At 36.8% G+C, this 17,897-nt stretch overlaps 1 long non-coding RNA gene across 8 annotated transcripts in view; it reads left to right on the top strand.

Annotated features, from left to right (window-relative positions):
* The window catches only part of LOC147370739 (uncharacterized), a 353,056-nt gene that overhangs the window by 2,939 nt on the left and 332,220 nt on the right, over nt 1-17,897 (top strand). For 2 of the 8 annotated variants that reach the window (XR_015166168.1, XR_015166163.1), the window contains exon 2: nt 727-803. The exons of the other annotated variants lie outside the window; for them this stretch is intronic. This is a non-coding gene — a long non-coding RNA (uncharacterized LOC147370739). The remainder of the gene's footprint in view (nt 1-726; nt 804-17,897) is intronic. 8 annotated transcript variants of the gene reach the window in all.

The following is a 17,897-nucleotide window of genomic DNA, read 5'->3' as shown; positions in this document are numbered from 1 at the left end:
TATATTAATGTGTGATTCTTCTTTTTGATTTGCAAAAGGTGTTTAAGAACTCAGAAGGATTATTCTTGGTAGGGTTTTACATCTTTCCTTTCAAATATTTCAAATGTTTGACAGAACAGACTTACAAAGCTACTTTATTTTGCCAGTTCCAATTGCCATTCTGAAGCTTTGTCCTAGAATGTTTGAATGCTTTGTCCTACAAAGGTTCTACTTTGTACAGAAATGTGGGAATCACAGGTTATTTGTTTGACATCTCATTGCTCAGATAATCCCTGTTCCCCCTCTTGCAGTTGATTTAAGCCAATGAGCCTTTTCCAGAAGGACTTTGAAACAATCCAGGTGGTTCTGATCATTCAGACCACTCTCAAAAGGAGAAAATGTGTTGGGGGCTATTAGTGATATCACTTTCCATCAGAAATATTATTAAGCAGAAAAATGTCATTTTCGGAGTGGGAGAAGAGTAAAGCAGATCAGTAGCAGTTGCGGGAGAGTGAAGGAGATGATGGTGATTTTTTTTCTGGGGGTTTTCAACTATTGGCTCTATGCTTTTATTGGCCTCTGATGAAGTTCTGTCCTCTGCTTCCCTGAGAAACGTTTGTCTTTATAATAAGTCTCTCTCTGCTTAACTTAGCTACTAAACAGTATCCATGAAAACATGGGTCCATAGTAACTTTTGATGTGCCCCCTTATCTTATATTATGCCTGAGAGATTGCAACAACTTCCAGGTTCCCAGCCTTGACTTCTGTGTGTCCCTCAAGAGTTTGCCTGTGAGACCATGTCATCCACCCAGCACCTCACTCAGGTGTGTAAGTCTTAGTCCAAATGACCCTCCTTCCCTCATCTCCATGTTACTTTTAGATCTCCTGACTTCCATGGTTATCCATACTTCCATCTGACCGCTACACAATGAAGTGAATTAATTTTGAGAATCCTAATAGATAGCTTTAGAAACTTTTTTACAAATATTTTTATAGGACAGTATGACTTAAAATTCAGACTTCAGCATCCATTATTTTATTGCATCTGTATGCCATTTTGCTGTATTTGAATTCTGACAATACTAGATTTTATACTAGTGGCAGAGGATGAGATGGTTGGATAGCATGCCCGACTCAATGGACATGAACTTGTGCAAACTCCAGGAGATGGTGAGGGACAGGGGGACCAGGTATGCTGTAGTCCATGGGGTCACAAAGAGTTGGACACAGCTTAGCTACTGAACAACAGCTATACCAGATTGTTATAGTTCACTAATTTAAAATTAATCATAATATGAAAATACATTAGTTAAAAGTCCCTTTATATAGTAAGAATTACAATTTATTCTTATAGAGTTACAGCGTGTACTGGGCTCGTTAGAACATAAAGTGAGAAATGAGCATTTTGAAGAATGATTAATTTGTAATCCCTTAAAAAGATCATGCATAGAAATAATGCTTTGCTTTTATAATATGAATTTGTGTTTATATATAGTACTAGGGTTTATAAGGAAAAATTCAGCCATTCTGCATGATACAGTAATGTGTTATCTTGTTGGAAGTGTCCTGTGCACATTGTTTTAGAGATTTAATGATCATGAGGAATTTTCTTATTAAGGCTTACATCACTAGTGGAATGAAAATGCAATTTGTCTTTAATCTTGAGTCCTTCAAGAGTACCTTGTTCAACAATTTGATTTCTATTACTGTAGTTAAGATGATTAAGAACCTTTCAAATGCTGCATATAATTGAAAAGTTTTTGGTGTCTTAATTTTTTAGGCAAACATAAATTAATGTAACATCATTACTATTTGTTACAATCATTATAAAACCTAGTACTCAAAAAGGATCAATGAAAAAATAAGTACTTTTGTCATTAACATGCATTAACATTCTTTGTCCTTAAGATAAATCTACTGTGACTACCCCTTCCTACCTACTGCTCCTTGGAAACACTAGTGCAGTAAATTGATGAGACCACCCCTGTACTCCATAAGCATCTGTCCTGTAGGGCATTTGGGCACTTTGAAAAACCAAACAATATTCTGTCATGAAACTTAACACTTTGGACTTATTAAAAGCCAAAGGTATCTTGGCAAAATGACACCACATTAAGGAAAAAAAAAAAAAAACTTCTTGTGGAGCTGGAATAATGTCTGATTGCTTTCAGCTGTTTGTTCTCTAATCCAAAGCCAGAGAGCAGCTTACTCCCTCAGGGTAAAACAACTCCACAGCAGCTATTTACACCAAAACGATTAACTGAGCTTAATTGGGCATAACATTTAATAAAAAAAAAAAAAAAATGAGCTTCCTTTGGGAAAAACAATTTTTTATGTGTCTGCAACTGCACAGCATAAAATTGCTATGATTTGTGTATGTCTGTGTTTTAGAAACAACTTTATAAAAGACTCTAGAAACCAATATAACTTCTACATGGTGTTTGTCAATTTGTTGACTGTTAGAAAAATGGTGTCAATTTCTCCTTGTAGACTTTTATGTGAGACTTCATCTTCTCCTGACCAATGATTTCTCAAATTCCACAGAAATTGAATAAAAGTGATTTTTTATTTGAAAAGTCTTCCTCTTTGAAGTATCTCATGTAAACTTTTCTACAGAGACATTTATTTCATGATTTATTTTCTGTGATACATGAGGATCGTTCCTTTCCCAAATCTGCAAAATGATTAAAAAGTAAATTAAAATAAGATGCTGTTACAGATTGTGACACAATTTACTATTTCTGTTTCTGAATATTGTCCATTCAACTTTAAAATATAACATTCTAACCCAGGGTTATGATATTCATCTTTTTTGACATAGATGAACATGTTGTTACCTCTGTTAAACAGAAATTTCAATTTATGCATTTATATAGTATTATACTTTAATGATACAATTGAAATACTTTGGAATTTTTAAATGCCCTAAAGAAACTATAAATTCTGAGGGAAAAATGAAACTTAAAAAGATAAAATTAGTATTTTTTAGTGTCAGTGATAATGTGCATACATGGGAAGATATGAAAAATATGCTTATTTGTAATTATTTATTGGTTTTAAAACTCAGTTTAAATAGACTGGAGAGAAGAAGGCTTTATTCTGATTCCCATTTTGTGATAAATTTAATAGCTCATAAAATTTTGGAGATGCTATTTCAGACATATTGGCATAAATATTTGTAAGATTCTGCCTTAAAGAACTAAAACATTTCTCAGAAGAAATATATTTCAGTCATAGATAAGAGCATTCTAAAAAAATCTATTTTAAAATAAATATAAAATATAGAGTATTTGGTGCTCTGCTGCTTTGTATTCAAGTATAAATCTGAGTGCCCTGAAATTATTGAGACTTTCCAACTTTAGCAGTTAGAAATCTCCCACTTGGGCGAAGTATTCTTTTAACCACAGTCAACACTAAAGCATGAGCTCTGTAAGAAAGCATATATATGCATATATAAAATAAAATAGATTTCCATTACTTTATCTTTAAATATATGAGTTTCCGTGGTAGCTCAGATGGTAGAGTCTGCCTGCAGTGTGGGAGACCAGGATTCAATCCCTGGGTTGGGAAGATTCCCTGGAGAAGGAAATGGCAACCCACTCCAGTATTGCCTGGAAAATCTCATGGATGGAGGAGCCTGGCAGGCTACAGTCCATGGGGTTGCAAAGAGTTGGAAAGGACCGAGTGAACATGTCCAAATCTTTAAATATGTTTAGATTTAGTGAGGTCCAATGACATGGCCATGATCAAATTCATAAAAGCCAGGAAATATTTGTAAACAGTTAAAAAATAATTACTTTTCCATGGGTTCTTTTGCTTCTTCTGACTTTGTATTGAAATGTGATTATCATAACTATCTGTGGGGTGACTGCCTGGGTTCAAATTCCAACTTCTTACACATTATGTGACCTTGAGAAAACTAATCACTCTGTTTCAGACTTTTCACTCATGAAATAGGGATCCAACAGTATTTAATTCCGAGGATTTTTGTGAAGGTTAAATAATTAAAAACCTTTTTGAGCAAGGCCTAGAATATAAATAGTACATTCAGTTGGGTAAGCCCTGTATATACGAATAATGTTCTTTTACCTTTCCTGTGATGACAGAGCTCCGTTAAAGGCTTCATTTGTGCTTCTGTTATTTTTTTGCACAAATATTCAAAAAAGTTTTACTTTTAATAGCTAGAATATGGTATCAATCCAGATGTTCTTCAGTGGAAGAATGGAGAACAATCTATGACATATTCATATTATGGAATACTATTCAACAATAAAAAGGAACAAACTGATAAAGAAACTTGGGTGACTTAAGGAATATTCTAGGTGAAATAAAGCAACCCCAAAAGTTAAATTCTGTATTCCATTTATATAACATTTTGAGATGAAAACTGTTAGGGGTTAGGAATCAGGGCTGAAGTTAGGGAGTGTGATAGGGAGGTAGATATGGTTATAAAAAGTCAACTCAAGGGATTCTTGTAGTGATGGAACTGTTTCAGTTCTTGACTATGGGTGGGAGATACAGGAACATACAATTGTGATAGTATTGTATAGAACTACACACTGCCCCCTACCCAATGCACATACATATTAACATGTACAAGTGAGTGCAGGTAAAACTAGGGAAATCAGAATAAATTGTGTGGATTGTATCCATTCAATATTTTTATATTTTGAAAAATGTTGTTATAGTTCAGGGAAATACATGGGGAAAGTAAACATAGGATTTGTATATTTTTATAACTAAATGTGAACTGTATTACAACTGCATTTGACTATCCATAAGAATTTCAATTAGTAAAATAGTAGGGAGCCTGTTTGATGTTTGAAAATATCAATAATCCATGTGTAGGAGATAGAAAATTTTAAATTTAAAGCATACTATTATATAAAATATATTTACATTTAGAAGTGTGTGTGTGTGTGTGTGTATGTATAATAGAATTTGAATAAGATTGTATAATCCAAAAAACACCTGAGAGATCATCTCATCTAGTAACCAGTCCAGGGTAAAGGTTTTGTTACTTAGGAGAGACGAAAGAAGAAATATAAGGACAATGGTGAACAAAAGTTTTTGAAACTGTCTTGTCTTGAAACTGTTCTTCATTCTGAGATTATATCCTTCTTTTTTTGATATCATAATTTTCTTTCTTGTACAAAATATGTTATAGTATCTTTTTGTAATATCTTTCATTGACAAAATAAAAGGTTGATAAATACAAAGAAAAAAAGCCACTGAATGGGTATGAAGACTCTCCCCCACAAAAAAAGAGGATAGGAAAAGCAAGTGAAAATAACACCAGAAGAAAATCAATATGCACCATTGATCACATGCACAGAGTTTCTCTGTAGAAGGAGTTCTCCTGTTTTCAGACTGACTTGTGCTCTGGAATGTTGTATTGCATGTTTATTGATTCTCTTAACAGGAACTTTCTGATATTCATTAAGAGTTATTCCATGATTTTAAAGTTTCCTATATTCTTTATACTCAAATGTTTTCTTCCCTTGCAAATTTCCATAGTCTATTTAGGATTGAACTCTAGCTAAAAGATGAAACTGTGTTCATAAATATGTAGGATTTATCTTTTGCTCAAGTCTTTTTGAATAAGGATAATGTGCTGGGAAGTTTTGCGCATTCATTATTTTTACATCATTTCTCAACATTACTGCTTTTCAAATGTTGTTTGAACCTAAATTATTATGTACAATTTTAATACACCAGGCATGCTTATGAAGAAAGCTGACTGAAATATTCAGCACTGCTTTCCACAAACTCATTCTTCACCCAGACTCTCTCATGAGGAAGAACTTTCCCTGCGGGTGAATGCCAATGCCACTGCCACTGAAGGTTGCTCTTGGTTTCCCGGTGTTTTTTCATCTGAAACTTATAACTCTGAACCAATTCACAGTATCATGACCAGGACTCTTCCCTTGTTTCCTTCATCTTTTCAAATGATATGATGAGTCATCATTAAAATTGAACTATTTGAGGTTGATTCTTCTGAGTACATTTACAAAATCTCTACACCGCCTATCAGGCTAGAGTTCCTCATCCAATGCCTTTATTCTTCCCAGAGTAGAGCCTGAGGACTCAAGGCAGCTGGGGGATCTCAAACCAGAAAATGCTGCAGAGAAGTCAGTCTTGTGATGGCAGATACAGACACATACACACTAGTTTGTGTCCAGCCTCCATTCATGCATAACAGCTTACATTTTGCATGGAAATATTAGTAGTTCAAGTATTATCAAAATTAACAGAGCTCAGTTTTTCTCTTGGTATAGTGTCATGAATTTAGTACAAATATGCATTTAGAATACAGTAGATGTTTTAGAAGTAACTTTTACACTCAAAATAGATGCATTATCAATGATGATGGATAGCCAGGAATAAATATTTAGATGGATGTTTATAGTATCAAAATTCTCAAATTGGGTAGCTTCATTTAGGAAAAATGATTTCCAAATGAGTATATTGAGAGAATTTATACTCTGGTAATTTCATAACAAACAGATATTCTGTCTATGAACTTTTATGCCAAAGTGACTTGGTTTGTTCCCCTGTATAGTATAAACTTTCTCATGAAGTTAATCCCAAAATGATTTCATTGACATTTTGCAGGTGAAGAAGTAGTTAGTTTTATACTTAAGTAAACTTTAAATATTTTTGTAAAGGTTCTATATATTGTGAGTTACTATACTCGTCCATTAAGTTGACATCTGATTTAGTAGAATGAATATCATGGTTATTCTTCTTCATTACCAGAGGCCATATTTTTTATCCATGTATTTCTTGGTCTCTTTTTTGCTTGCATGCGTTTGTCCATGATCATGCATGTGTAGTTGAATAATTAGAGGTTATTGCTCTTGTAAGGAGAGATACTATGCCATGGGGTACTGAGTATCATCTCAGTAACAGGTTGTTAGAATTTATTGTAGAATTTGGGCTCATGGTCCATAGTTTAGGGAAGAGTTTAAAGAAGCTAGACTTTGCTTTGTATTAGATGCTATCATGAAGTATGGGTAGTTCCATGATTCAATATTTTAAGAGATCCTATCTAGAAGGAGGGAATAAAAGAGCAAGATTAAAGCTACAATTCATAAAGAAGCAGCAGTTGCTCATGAGCCAGGGTAGGGGGGTATTGGGTTATTTTTGTGGTTTAGACAATGTTCACATTTAGACATGTTTAGAGGTTGATCTTTTTATCTTGGTCCATCACAACCACAGGGGGCCTTGTCTGTTGATCTGTAAAATTATTTATGTTCATAAAAGAACACCAAGACCTAGCTGTACCAGGTAACTTTCTAGCAACATCAAGGTCCAGCTAATAGTATTGATATTAGGCCAGCATCTAGTGTTTAAGGCAGCTTTTCTTTTTCTTGAATCTATTTCCTGTATCTCTCTTCCATTTCTAAAAGATAGGATGCCTACTTTTAAGACAATATTGTTGTCATTTGCTTAGTTATTGTTTTTGCCATGCCATGAGGAGGACGTCAAAAGAAATAATGAAGCTATTTTGCACTTGCTGCTTAAATGGCAGAGTCCTCTGCTCAGTGGTTCTCTGCTGCTGCTACTGTTACTGCTGCTAAGTCGCTTCAGTAGCGTCCGACTCTGTGTGACCCCATAGATGGCAGCCCACCAGGCTCCTCTGTCCCTGGGATTCTCCAGGCAAGAACATTGGAGTGGGTTGCCATTTCCTTCTCCAATGCATGAAAGTGAAAAGTGAAAGTGAAGTCGCTCAGTCGTGTCCGACTCTTAGCGACCTCATGGACTGCAGCCTACCAGGCCCCTCCGTCCATGGGATTTTCCAGGCAAGAGTACTGGAGTGGGGTGCCATTGCCTTCTCCAATGGTTCTCTGATCAGATCAGAGATCAGTCGCTCAGTCATGTCCGACTCTTTGTTGGTACTAATTCTTTCTCATCGTGATACAAGGTTCATCACTTTTCAGGCCTTCTTTTGTCATCCTGCAGGATGAGAGGATTTGTATATGATTAAAATTCAATGAAGAGATGCAATATCAAATACTATATCTCTGAAATAGTTACTTGGAGTGTGCATTACCTTGAATTGCCATGATGGTTATGGGTAAGTTACGGTCAACTTAGCTAGGCTATGGTACTCAGTTGTTTGGTCAAACTAGACACTAGTCCAGATGTTGCTGTCAGGTTATTTGGTACAGTATATAATTAGTAAACTTTAAGGAGAATACCCTTGATAATCTGAGTGGGCCTCATCCAATCACTTGAAGGTCCTAAGAGCAAAGATAGTTTTCCCAAAAAATAAATGAATAGACTGTAAAATAAAACCCCTGCCTGAACTCTTCTAAACTGCTGGCCTCCCCTAAAGATTGCAGACTTGCAGGATTCCTACAGTTAAAATAAATCTTTTTAATATATGTTTACACATATCCTATTGGTTCTATTTCTCTGGAGAACCCTGGCTAATACAACTGCTATTTATCATTTTGTAATTATAGTTTTTATATAGTTACATACATAATAGGAATATTGAGTGCAGGGAGTTTTATATTCTTCATGCCCTATGAATACTTATTGAATGAATCAATGAAAATTTGGTGATACTGTCCCCATAACTTACAATGCTATTTATTTCCTTAGTCTTCACTGATGGTTAAAGGACCTGAGGGTCAGCTTAGTTTTTCTAAATCAACCCAAAGTCATTTATATGTTAATTTAAAATTCAAACTTTATCTGTATTTTGAGTAAGATGATATTGGAGCTAGGTTAAAAATGACTGAGTTTGCTCCGAAAACTGAAATTGAAATATTTGAAAATGCAGGCAGGCTTCTTATTGTATGCCCTAATCTGCCCTATTTATTAACACAGGCTATGGAGGAGACTACTTCTAATTTATATTCTGGCCAGGACCAGAAACTTAGAGTGGTATTTAGATGTTGCACAGTAGATATTTTGAACTGGCCACTGCCTTAAAATGGGTTCTAGTTATCACTATATTGACTAGATTCTTATTTATTTATTTTCATCTTCCCAAGTTCAATCTTTTTGACTATTTCATGCATTCAATCTTAATTTAAAAGTGATAGTTGTTTGAGGGCAAGTAATCTAAAATTTTAAGTTCAGAATATGAGATGGCAGAAATGTAGTTTGATTGTGTTTAATTTTATTAATATTGGCATATGTAATTGCTATGTGGCAATATGTATTAATATGTGGCATATGTAGACAAATCATGATATACACTTCCCTTATACCTTTTTTTTAAAAAAACTCTCAACATCTATGGTAGAGCATTCACTGTATCTTTTGCCCATATATCTTACTGTCTTAGTAAAATTTCCTTATGTCATAACAACTATTTTCTTCAGAATTTTAAAACAAAAGTAAATTGAAAGCTGAGTTTTTAGGATTCTGGTCTTTAAGGATAAATGGAATTCTTATATTTTCTATTATAATGACTCCTGGATTTTCCAGATTCTATCATTTCTGAACCACATCCACTTTACTTCCTGTATCTACTCCTTAAATTTTAACAAGGTAAAAGTTGCACCTCTCCATGGTCAAAATGGATTCTCTCCCTATGACCAGACAGCATTGTGCCTGATCTGCGCTCTCTGCCTAAGCCACCTTTTGTCTGGCTTCTGTTATCTCACCTAATCACTTCATAAAACGACACTGGTTTTACGTACATACACATCCCTAGGCTGGGTTCAGTGTCCTCACTCTGTGGTTCTATGGCGTTTGGTCCTTCCATTGTCTTAGCTGTCAGTACACTGCACAGCTGCAGTGCACACCTATCTCCTCCCCATTCTGCAAGCTCCAAGTCCCAGTATTCAGCAAGTCACCACTGGCTAGGAAAGAGCTTAAGACATTGTAGACAGTAAGGCTGAGCGCCGAAGAATTGATGCTTTTGAACTGTGGTGTTGGAGAAGACTCTTGACAGTCCCTTGGACTGCAAGGAGATCCAACCAGTCCATTCTGAAGGAGATCAGTCTTGGGATTTCTTTGGAAGGAATGATGCTAAAGCTGAAACTCCAGTACTTTGGCCACCTCATGCGAAGAGTTGACTCATTGGAAAAGACTCTGCTGCTGGGAGGGATTGGGGGCAGGAGGAGAAGGGGACGACAGAGGATGAGATGGCTGGATGGCATCACTGACTCGATGGACGTGAGTCTGAGTGAACTCCAGGAGTTGGTGATGGACAGGGAGGCCTGGCGTGCTGTGATTCATGGGGTCGAAAAGAGTCGGACACGGATGAGTGGCTGAACTGAACTAAACTGAAGTAGAGATTTGACAAACATTTTTCATTCAGGGTGAAGAAAAAGAAGACAAGAATGTTTAATGACCAAAAGGTAGTGAAATTATAGTTGCGGTTCTGCAAAGCTTAATGAGATATTTGACCAATTCTGATTCTTCCTATGCTTTGTCAAGCCTCACTTCTGGTTATAACCTCAATGGATTTCCTATTTTGACAAAAATAGAATTTTAACACTCTATACGGTACATTTTATTAAGAAAACTGTAAAAATGAAGAGTCTATGTCATTTTTATACTATGAAATGTGGCACTGAAGTTCATGTGTTTGCTTTCATTGCAAAATATCTGCTCTGGTGTTCGAGTGAAAATAAAATATTTAAAGGTATAAACCAAATATAAAATTGTATACATATATGTATATTTTGTAATTATATATGTATGTTTGTGTATTAGGTATTTATAGGTATATACAAAATGGTACATCTTTCACAGGGACATTAGGGAATTGAATATAAAGTATTGAGTAGTGCCTGGAACATAAATTGAGTAGTGCCTGGAACATAAAAACACTACATATAAATTTTGTTAATATTGTGATTATGAATGATTTATAAATATTTTTGGATAGAGAAATATTTTTTTCTTTTCATTGCTAGAGAAAATAAGAGATAAAATATTCTTTGCTCAAAGCTATTAGGGTGTTGTAAAAGTCATTTGGTCAGTGTCCATCTCTTTGGGACTCCATAGACTATATAGTCCATGGAATTCTCCAGGCCAGAATACTGGAGTGAGTAGCCTTTCCCTTCTCCAGGGGCTCTTCCCAACCCAGGAATCAAACCCAGGTCTCCTGCATTGTGAGCGGATTCTTTACCAACTGAGCTCTCAGGGAAACCTAGAATGTCGTAACAATCTGTGTTTTCTGAGTCAGTAGACTGCAAGTGGCATCTGTGTCAAGTCAAGCTGAAAAGATCATGTATCAGTGCTTCAGTCATTACCCTTCCATCCTTTCTTTGTCCAGACAGAGAAAAGCGCTCTCTGGGGTCACACTCAAACAGGCGTCTTACCTCCAGTGCCAATCTTTTCTCATTCCTTTTAAGTTTCAGAATCACTGCCCTTCATCTCCTGGAATTTGAAAGCTTTTTGAGATTTTCATCTAAAATTAGTTTTCTAGAAAACTCACTCCAGTTTCATTTCTCTTGCTTTCCCTCTCAAACTTTTGGAATTGCAAAAATTGCTTCCACAGGTGTCTCTATCCACATTCTACACCTCATTTCTATATAAAAAAATCAGCATGCTTTTTATACTATCGTTAATTTAGTAGGGTGTTTGCTCAAAAGACTAAAGAGAATGAGTGAAAGTGAAGTCACTAGTCATATCCGAATTTTTGCGACCGCATGGACTGTAGCCTACCAGGCTTCTCCGTCCATGGGATTTTCCAGGCAAGAGTACTGGAGTGGGTTGCCGTATCCTTCTCCAGGGGATCTTTGCAACCAGGGATCGAACCTGGGTCTCCCACATTGTGGGCAGATGCTTTACACTCTGAGCCACCGGGGAAGATTCCTCTTAGTTCAAGGGAAATGTGTTTGAATTCTTGATATTTTTATTTTATAAACTTAAAAGTGTATTTTGCAAGATTTGATCTTCCTTCCTCTTACTCTTCATGGGAAAAAATTTTTATTCAGGGTCTCTCCTTTCTATATTTTATTACTCTTTCTATTTCTAGTTTTTACACTTGTAAAACACAGTTGGACTTAACCTACTGTTAATTATAAAATTGTACATTGATTTGCATTTTTTAAAACACTTTTGTACATTCATCCTTACATAGACCATAAGAGATCATCAGTTTAGATCAGTTGCTCAGTCGTGTCCGAGTCTTTGTGACTCCATAGACCGCAGCACGGCAGGCCTCCCTGTTCACCACCAACTCCCTGAGTTTACCCAAACTCGTGTCCATTGAGTCAGTGATGCCATCCAACCATCTCATCCTCGGTCTTGACTTCTCCTCATGCCTTTAATCTTTCCCGGCATCAGGGTCTTTTCCAGTGAGTCAGCTCTTTGTATCAAGTGGCCAAAGTATTGGAGTTTCAGCTTCAACATCAGTCCTTCCAATGAACATTCAGGACTAATCTCCTTTAGGATGGACTGGTTGGATCTCCTTGCAGTCCAAGGGACTCTCAAGAGTCTTCTCCAACACCATAGTTCAAAAGCATCAATTCTTTGCACTCAGCTTTCTTTATAGTCCAACTCTCACATCCATACATGACCACTGGAAAAACCATAGCCTTGACTGGATGGACCTTTGTTGAGAAAGTAATGTCTGCTTTTTAGTATGCTGTCTAGGTTGGTCAAAACTTTCCTTCCAAGCAGTTAAGAGTCTTTTAATTTCATGGCAGCAATCACCATCTGCAGTGATTTTGGAGCCAAAAAAGAATAAAATCTGTCGATTTTCCACTGTTTCCCCACCTATTTGCCATGAAGTGATGGGACCAGATGCCATGATCTTAGTTTTCTGAATGTTGAGCTTTAAGCCAACTTTTTCACTCTCCTCTTTCACTTTCATCAAGAGGCTTTTTAGTTCCTCTTCACTTTCTGCCATATGGGTGGTGTCATCAGTATATCTGAGGTTATTGATATTTCTCCTGGCAATCTTGATTCCAGCTTATGCTTCATCCAGCCCAGCATTTCTCATGATATACTCTGCATAGAAGTTAAATAAGCAGGGTGACAATATACAGCCTTGATGTACTCCTTTTCCTATTGGGAACCAGTCTGTTGTTCCATTTCTAGTTCTAACTGTTACTTCCTGACCTGCATACTAGTTTTCAGGAGGCGGGTCATGTGGTCTGGTATTCCCATCTCTTTAAGAATTTTCCAGTTTATTATGATGCACACAATCAAAGGCTTTGTCATAGTCAATAAAGCAGAAATAGATGTTGTTCTGGAACCCTCTTGCTTTTTCAATGATCCAGTGGATGTTGGCAATTTTATCTCTGGTTCCCTTGCCTTTTCTAAATCCAGCTTGAACATCTGGAAGTTCAGGGTTCATGTGTTGGTGAAGTCTAGCTTGGAGAATTTTGAGCATTACTTTACTAGCATGTGAGATGAGTACAATTGTGTGCTAGTTTGAGCATTCTTTGGCATTGCCTTTCTTTGGGATTGGAAGGAAAACTGACCTTTTCCAGTCCTGTGGCCACTGCTGAGGTTTCCAAATTTGCCGGCCTATTGAATGCAGCACTTTCACAGCATCATCTTTCAGGATTTGAAATAGCTCAACTGGCATTCCATCACCTCCACTAGCTTTGTTCGTGGTGATGCTTCCTAAGGCCCACTTGACTTCACATTCCAGGATGTGTGGCTCTAGGTGAGTGATCACACCATCGTGGTTATCTGCATCATGAAGATCTTTTTTGTATAGTTCTTCTATGTATTCTTGCCACCTCTTCTTAATATCTTTTGCTTCTGTTAGGTCCATACCATTTCTGTCTTTTATTAAGCCCATCTTTGCATGAAAATATTCCCTTGGTATCTCTAATTTTCTTGTAGAGATCTCCAGTCTTTCCCATTCTCTTGTTTTCCTCTATTTCTTTGCACTGATCACTGAGGAAGGCTATTCTTTGGAATATTCAAATGGGTATATCTTTCCTTTTCTCCTTTGCTTTTGGCTTCTCTTCTTTAAACAGCTATTTGTAAGGCCTCCTCAGACAGCCATTTTGCTTTTTTGCAATTTTTTTCTTGGGGTTGGTCTTGATCCCTGTCTCCTGTACAGTGTCACGAACCTCCATTCCTAGTTCATCAGGCTTTCTGTCTATCAGATCTCATCCCTTAAATCTATTTCTCACTTCCAGTGTATAATCATAAGGGATTTGATTTAGGTCATACCTGAATGGTCTAGTGCTTTTCCCTACTTTCTTCAATTTACATCTGAATTTGGCAATAAGGAGTTCATGATCTGAGCCACAGTCAGCTCCCAGACTTGTTTTTGCTGACTGTATAGAACTTCTCCATCTTTGGCTGCAAAGAATATAATCAATCTGATTTCGGTATTTATCATCTGGTGATGTTCATGTATAGAGTCTTCTCTTGTGTTGTTGGAAGAGGGTGTTTGCTATGACCAGTGTGTTCTCTTGGCAAAACTCTATTAGCCTTTGCCCTGCTCAGTTGGTACTCCAAGGCCAAATTTGCCTGTTACTCCAGGTGTTTCTTGACTTCCTACTTTTGCATTCCAGTCCTCTATAATGAGAAGGACATCTTTTTTGGGTGTTAGTTCTAAAAGGTCTTGTAGGTCTTCATAGAACCGTTCAATTTCAGCTTCTTCAGCATTACTGGTTGGGGCATAGACTTGGATTACTGTGATACTGAATGGTTTGCTTTGGAAACAAACAGAGATCATTCTGTCATTTTTGAGATTGCATCCAAGTACTGCATTTCAGATTCTTTTGTTGACCATGATGGCTACTCCATTTCTTCTGAAGGATTCCTGCCAGCAGTAGTAGATATAATGGTCATCTGAGTTAAATTCACCCATTCCAGTCCATTTTAGTTCACTGATTCCTAGAATGTCAACATTCACTCTTGCCATCTCTTGTTTGACCACTTCCAATTTGCCTTGATTCCTGTCCATTCTGAAGGAGATCAGCCCTGGGATTTCTTTGGAAGGAATGATGCTAAAGTTGAAACTCCAGTACTTTGGCCACCTCATGCGAAGAGTTGACTCATTGGAAAAGACTCTGATGCTGGGAGGGATTGGGGGCAGGAGGAGAAGGGGACAACAGATGATGAGATGGCTGGATGGCATCACTGACTCGATGGATGTGAGTCTGAGTGAACTCCGGGAGTTGGTGATGGACAGAGAGGCCTGGCGTGCTGTGATTCATGGGGTCGCAAAGAGTCGGACATGACTGAGTGACTGGACTGAACTGGACTGATTCATCCAATTTTTTCATTCTGGAATCCAGCCAGGAAACTGTGCAGAAAAGATATTCCTTCAGGATGTGTATGGTTGGAGGTGACCATGGTCCTTTTGTCCACTGACTTGTTTGGTTGCTCTGTCCCCACCCACACCATCTTCTCCTGTGCAGAAGAATCAGTTTATCCTCGCTGGTCCCCCAGGATTAACATTCTAGATGATGATTTTTCTTATTTTCTTCCAGAATCTACTCAGAGAAACAGAATTCTATTATAAAATTGGTTGTTTTAGATTTCTTCAGAAAACAAATTTTAGGAAAAGAACTGTGTCATTTTTGAGATCAGCTACTGATGAGCAGCACAAAATTTTCTTTGAGACATTTATTCAAAGTGATATATTCAAAGTCAAAGTATTTTTAGGATAAATTGTGTTGTGTTAGTTTTAAATATATAAACAACACATTAATTGCATTGCCTTTGTTAATAATTAAAATTTTTCAGATAAATCTAAGTCTCCCTCAACATGGCTGCAATATTGGCCCTCTGCATCCTTCAGAACTAACTAGAGAACTAAGAAATTACTTCTCATGTGTCTCCCCTAGTGTCTTTTCCTCATATTTGAATTGCATTTAAATATACACATGTGTATGTGTGTGCACTCAGTCGCTCGTTCATGTCCAACTCTGCAGCCCCATGGACTGTAGCCTGCCAGGCTCCTCTGTCCATGGAACTTTCCAGACAAGAAAACTGGAGTGCACTGCCATTTCCTACACCAGGGTTATCTTCCCAGCCTAGGGATCAAACCTATGTCTCTTGCATCTCCTGTATTGGCAGGCAGATTCTTTACCACTGCGCAACATGGGAAGCCTCTGCATAATTATACATAACTGTAGGAAATGCAAAGGATTGTTTTTCTTGTTTTTTAACCTTTTATTTTATGTTGGAGTATAGCCAATTAACAATGTTGTGAATTAGTTTCCTGTGGACAGCAAAGGGACTCAGCCATATGTACACATGGATCTGTTCTCCACTAAACTCCCCTTTCATCCGGGCTGCCACGTAACATTGAACAGAGTTCCCTGTGCTGTATAGTAGGTACTTGTTGGTTATCCATTTTAAATATAATGGTGTTTACATGTCCATCCCAAACTCTCTTACTATCCCTTCTTCTCATCCTTCCCCTTCGCCCCTGACAGTCATAGTTCATTCTCTAGGTCTGTGAGTCTGTTCCTGTTTTGTAAATAAGCTTGTTTGTGTTATTTCTTTTTATATTCCCCATATAAGGGATGTCATATGATATTTCTTGTCTTTCCGACTGACTTCACTCAGCATGACAATCTCTAGGTCCATCCGTGTTGCTGCAAATGGCATTATTTCATCCTTTTTAACGTCTGAGAAATATTCCATTGTATATATGTACCACATCTTCTTTAAATGTTTTTTTAACACTTTTTAAAATTCCTTGCCTTTCATATACTTAATAATATAGCTTAAAGGTCTCTTTATGCTATAACATAAAGAATAACCTCATTCTTATCTATTATACTGTATTCTAAATAGAGTATCCTCTTCTCTACTAATTGACATTCAGGTTATTCCTAATTTTTACTGTTACAAATAAAACCACACTAAACATCCTTGACTATGCCTTCTGAAATTGAAATGCCAGTGTTTTCCCAGAATGTATATGGAAAATTAAAAATGGAAGATTATAGGGTACACATAGTCTCACTTATAACAGATATTGCTAAATTTCCCCATGAAGTTACTATCACAGATAATATTCAATTAGCAATGCTCATTTTCCACAGTCTTTGTAACATATGGTATAAAATTTAAATTTTTGTAAGTTTTAAAAGTGAAAAATGATTTCAGGTTAACTCTTACTACTTTTCCCAGAGTGAGGTAGTCATAATAAAAATCCTCTTTAAAATAATTTTATGTGATGCATTAAGTAAATTTCAAACTGATATAAAGTATTTTTTTTTTTAATTTCCATTTTAACTGTATCACACAGTCAGATGGCCTTATTCAGGGACTGTTTTAAGACATTCTCTTTAGGGCACTACTCTCTCCCCTCCCTGCAGTAGGACTGTTAATTGGTTTTTGAATCTGATTACTGATACAAATCGATCAACAGTAAAAGCACTGAGCAATTTATTTCATTTTCACAGTCCACTGCCAAGAAAAACAGCTGATAAGTTCCCATGAAACTAAAAGATTGTCCAAGCTACTAAAAAGCAAGCCAAAAAAGAGAAATACCTAAGCAGACATATTTGACACCTTGTTAAAGAAGCCATTCCTTAGAGTCAGGTTTGGGATGATGGGCAGAGTCTGAGCAGATTCAGCCTCTCACTGCCCCTTGTGTTGTATAATACAGAGCTATCTGCTTTTACTCTGGATAAAAGCTAGAGGTGAGCTTTAGGGCCTGTCAATGCCTAGGCTTGAACAATCAAATCAAGTTATTTTTAGCACCAGGGATACAAGCACAGTGCTGTGATAATGATAAGGAGACTCAGTAGCCCAGAGAGTCAGGCTTTTGAGCAGGAATAAAAAGAGAAAACCCATCTCAATAAAGAGTGTCAGGTAAAAATGTCCTGAACTCTTCATTATCCACAGCAGCCAGTGCAGAGAAGTAGTGGACTCTGAAGTGTGTTCAATGGACAGAAATTCTCATTGTGTGTTGTATGTATCCCAGATAAAAGAAAGACGCATTTTATAAAGGAAGGTGCTTTTCATTTAATGAATGAATGATGTGGCAGCATGGTTTCATGATTAAA

The sequence above is a fragment of the Bos grunniens genome, chromosome 6, assembly GCF_055505025.1.
Source record: "Bos grunniens cultivar Pamir isolate PY7600 chromosome 6, Bosgru_T2T1.0, whole genome shotgun sequence".
Classification (NCBI taxonomy): Eukaryota; Metazoa; Chordata; class Mammalia; order Artiodactyla; family Bovidae; genus Bos; species Bos grunniens.
Note: the sequence above shows the minus strand (reverse complement) of the source record. Positions and strands in the feature narration are given on the sequence as shown.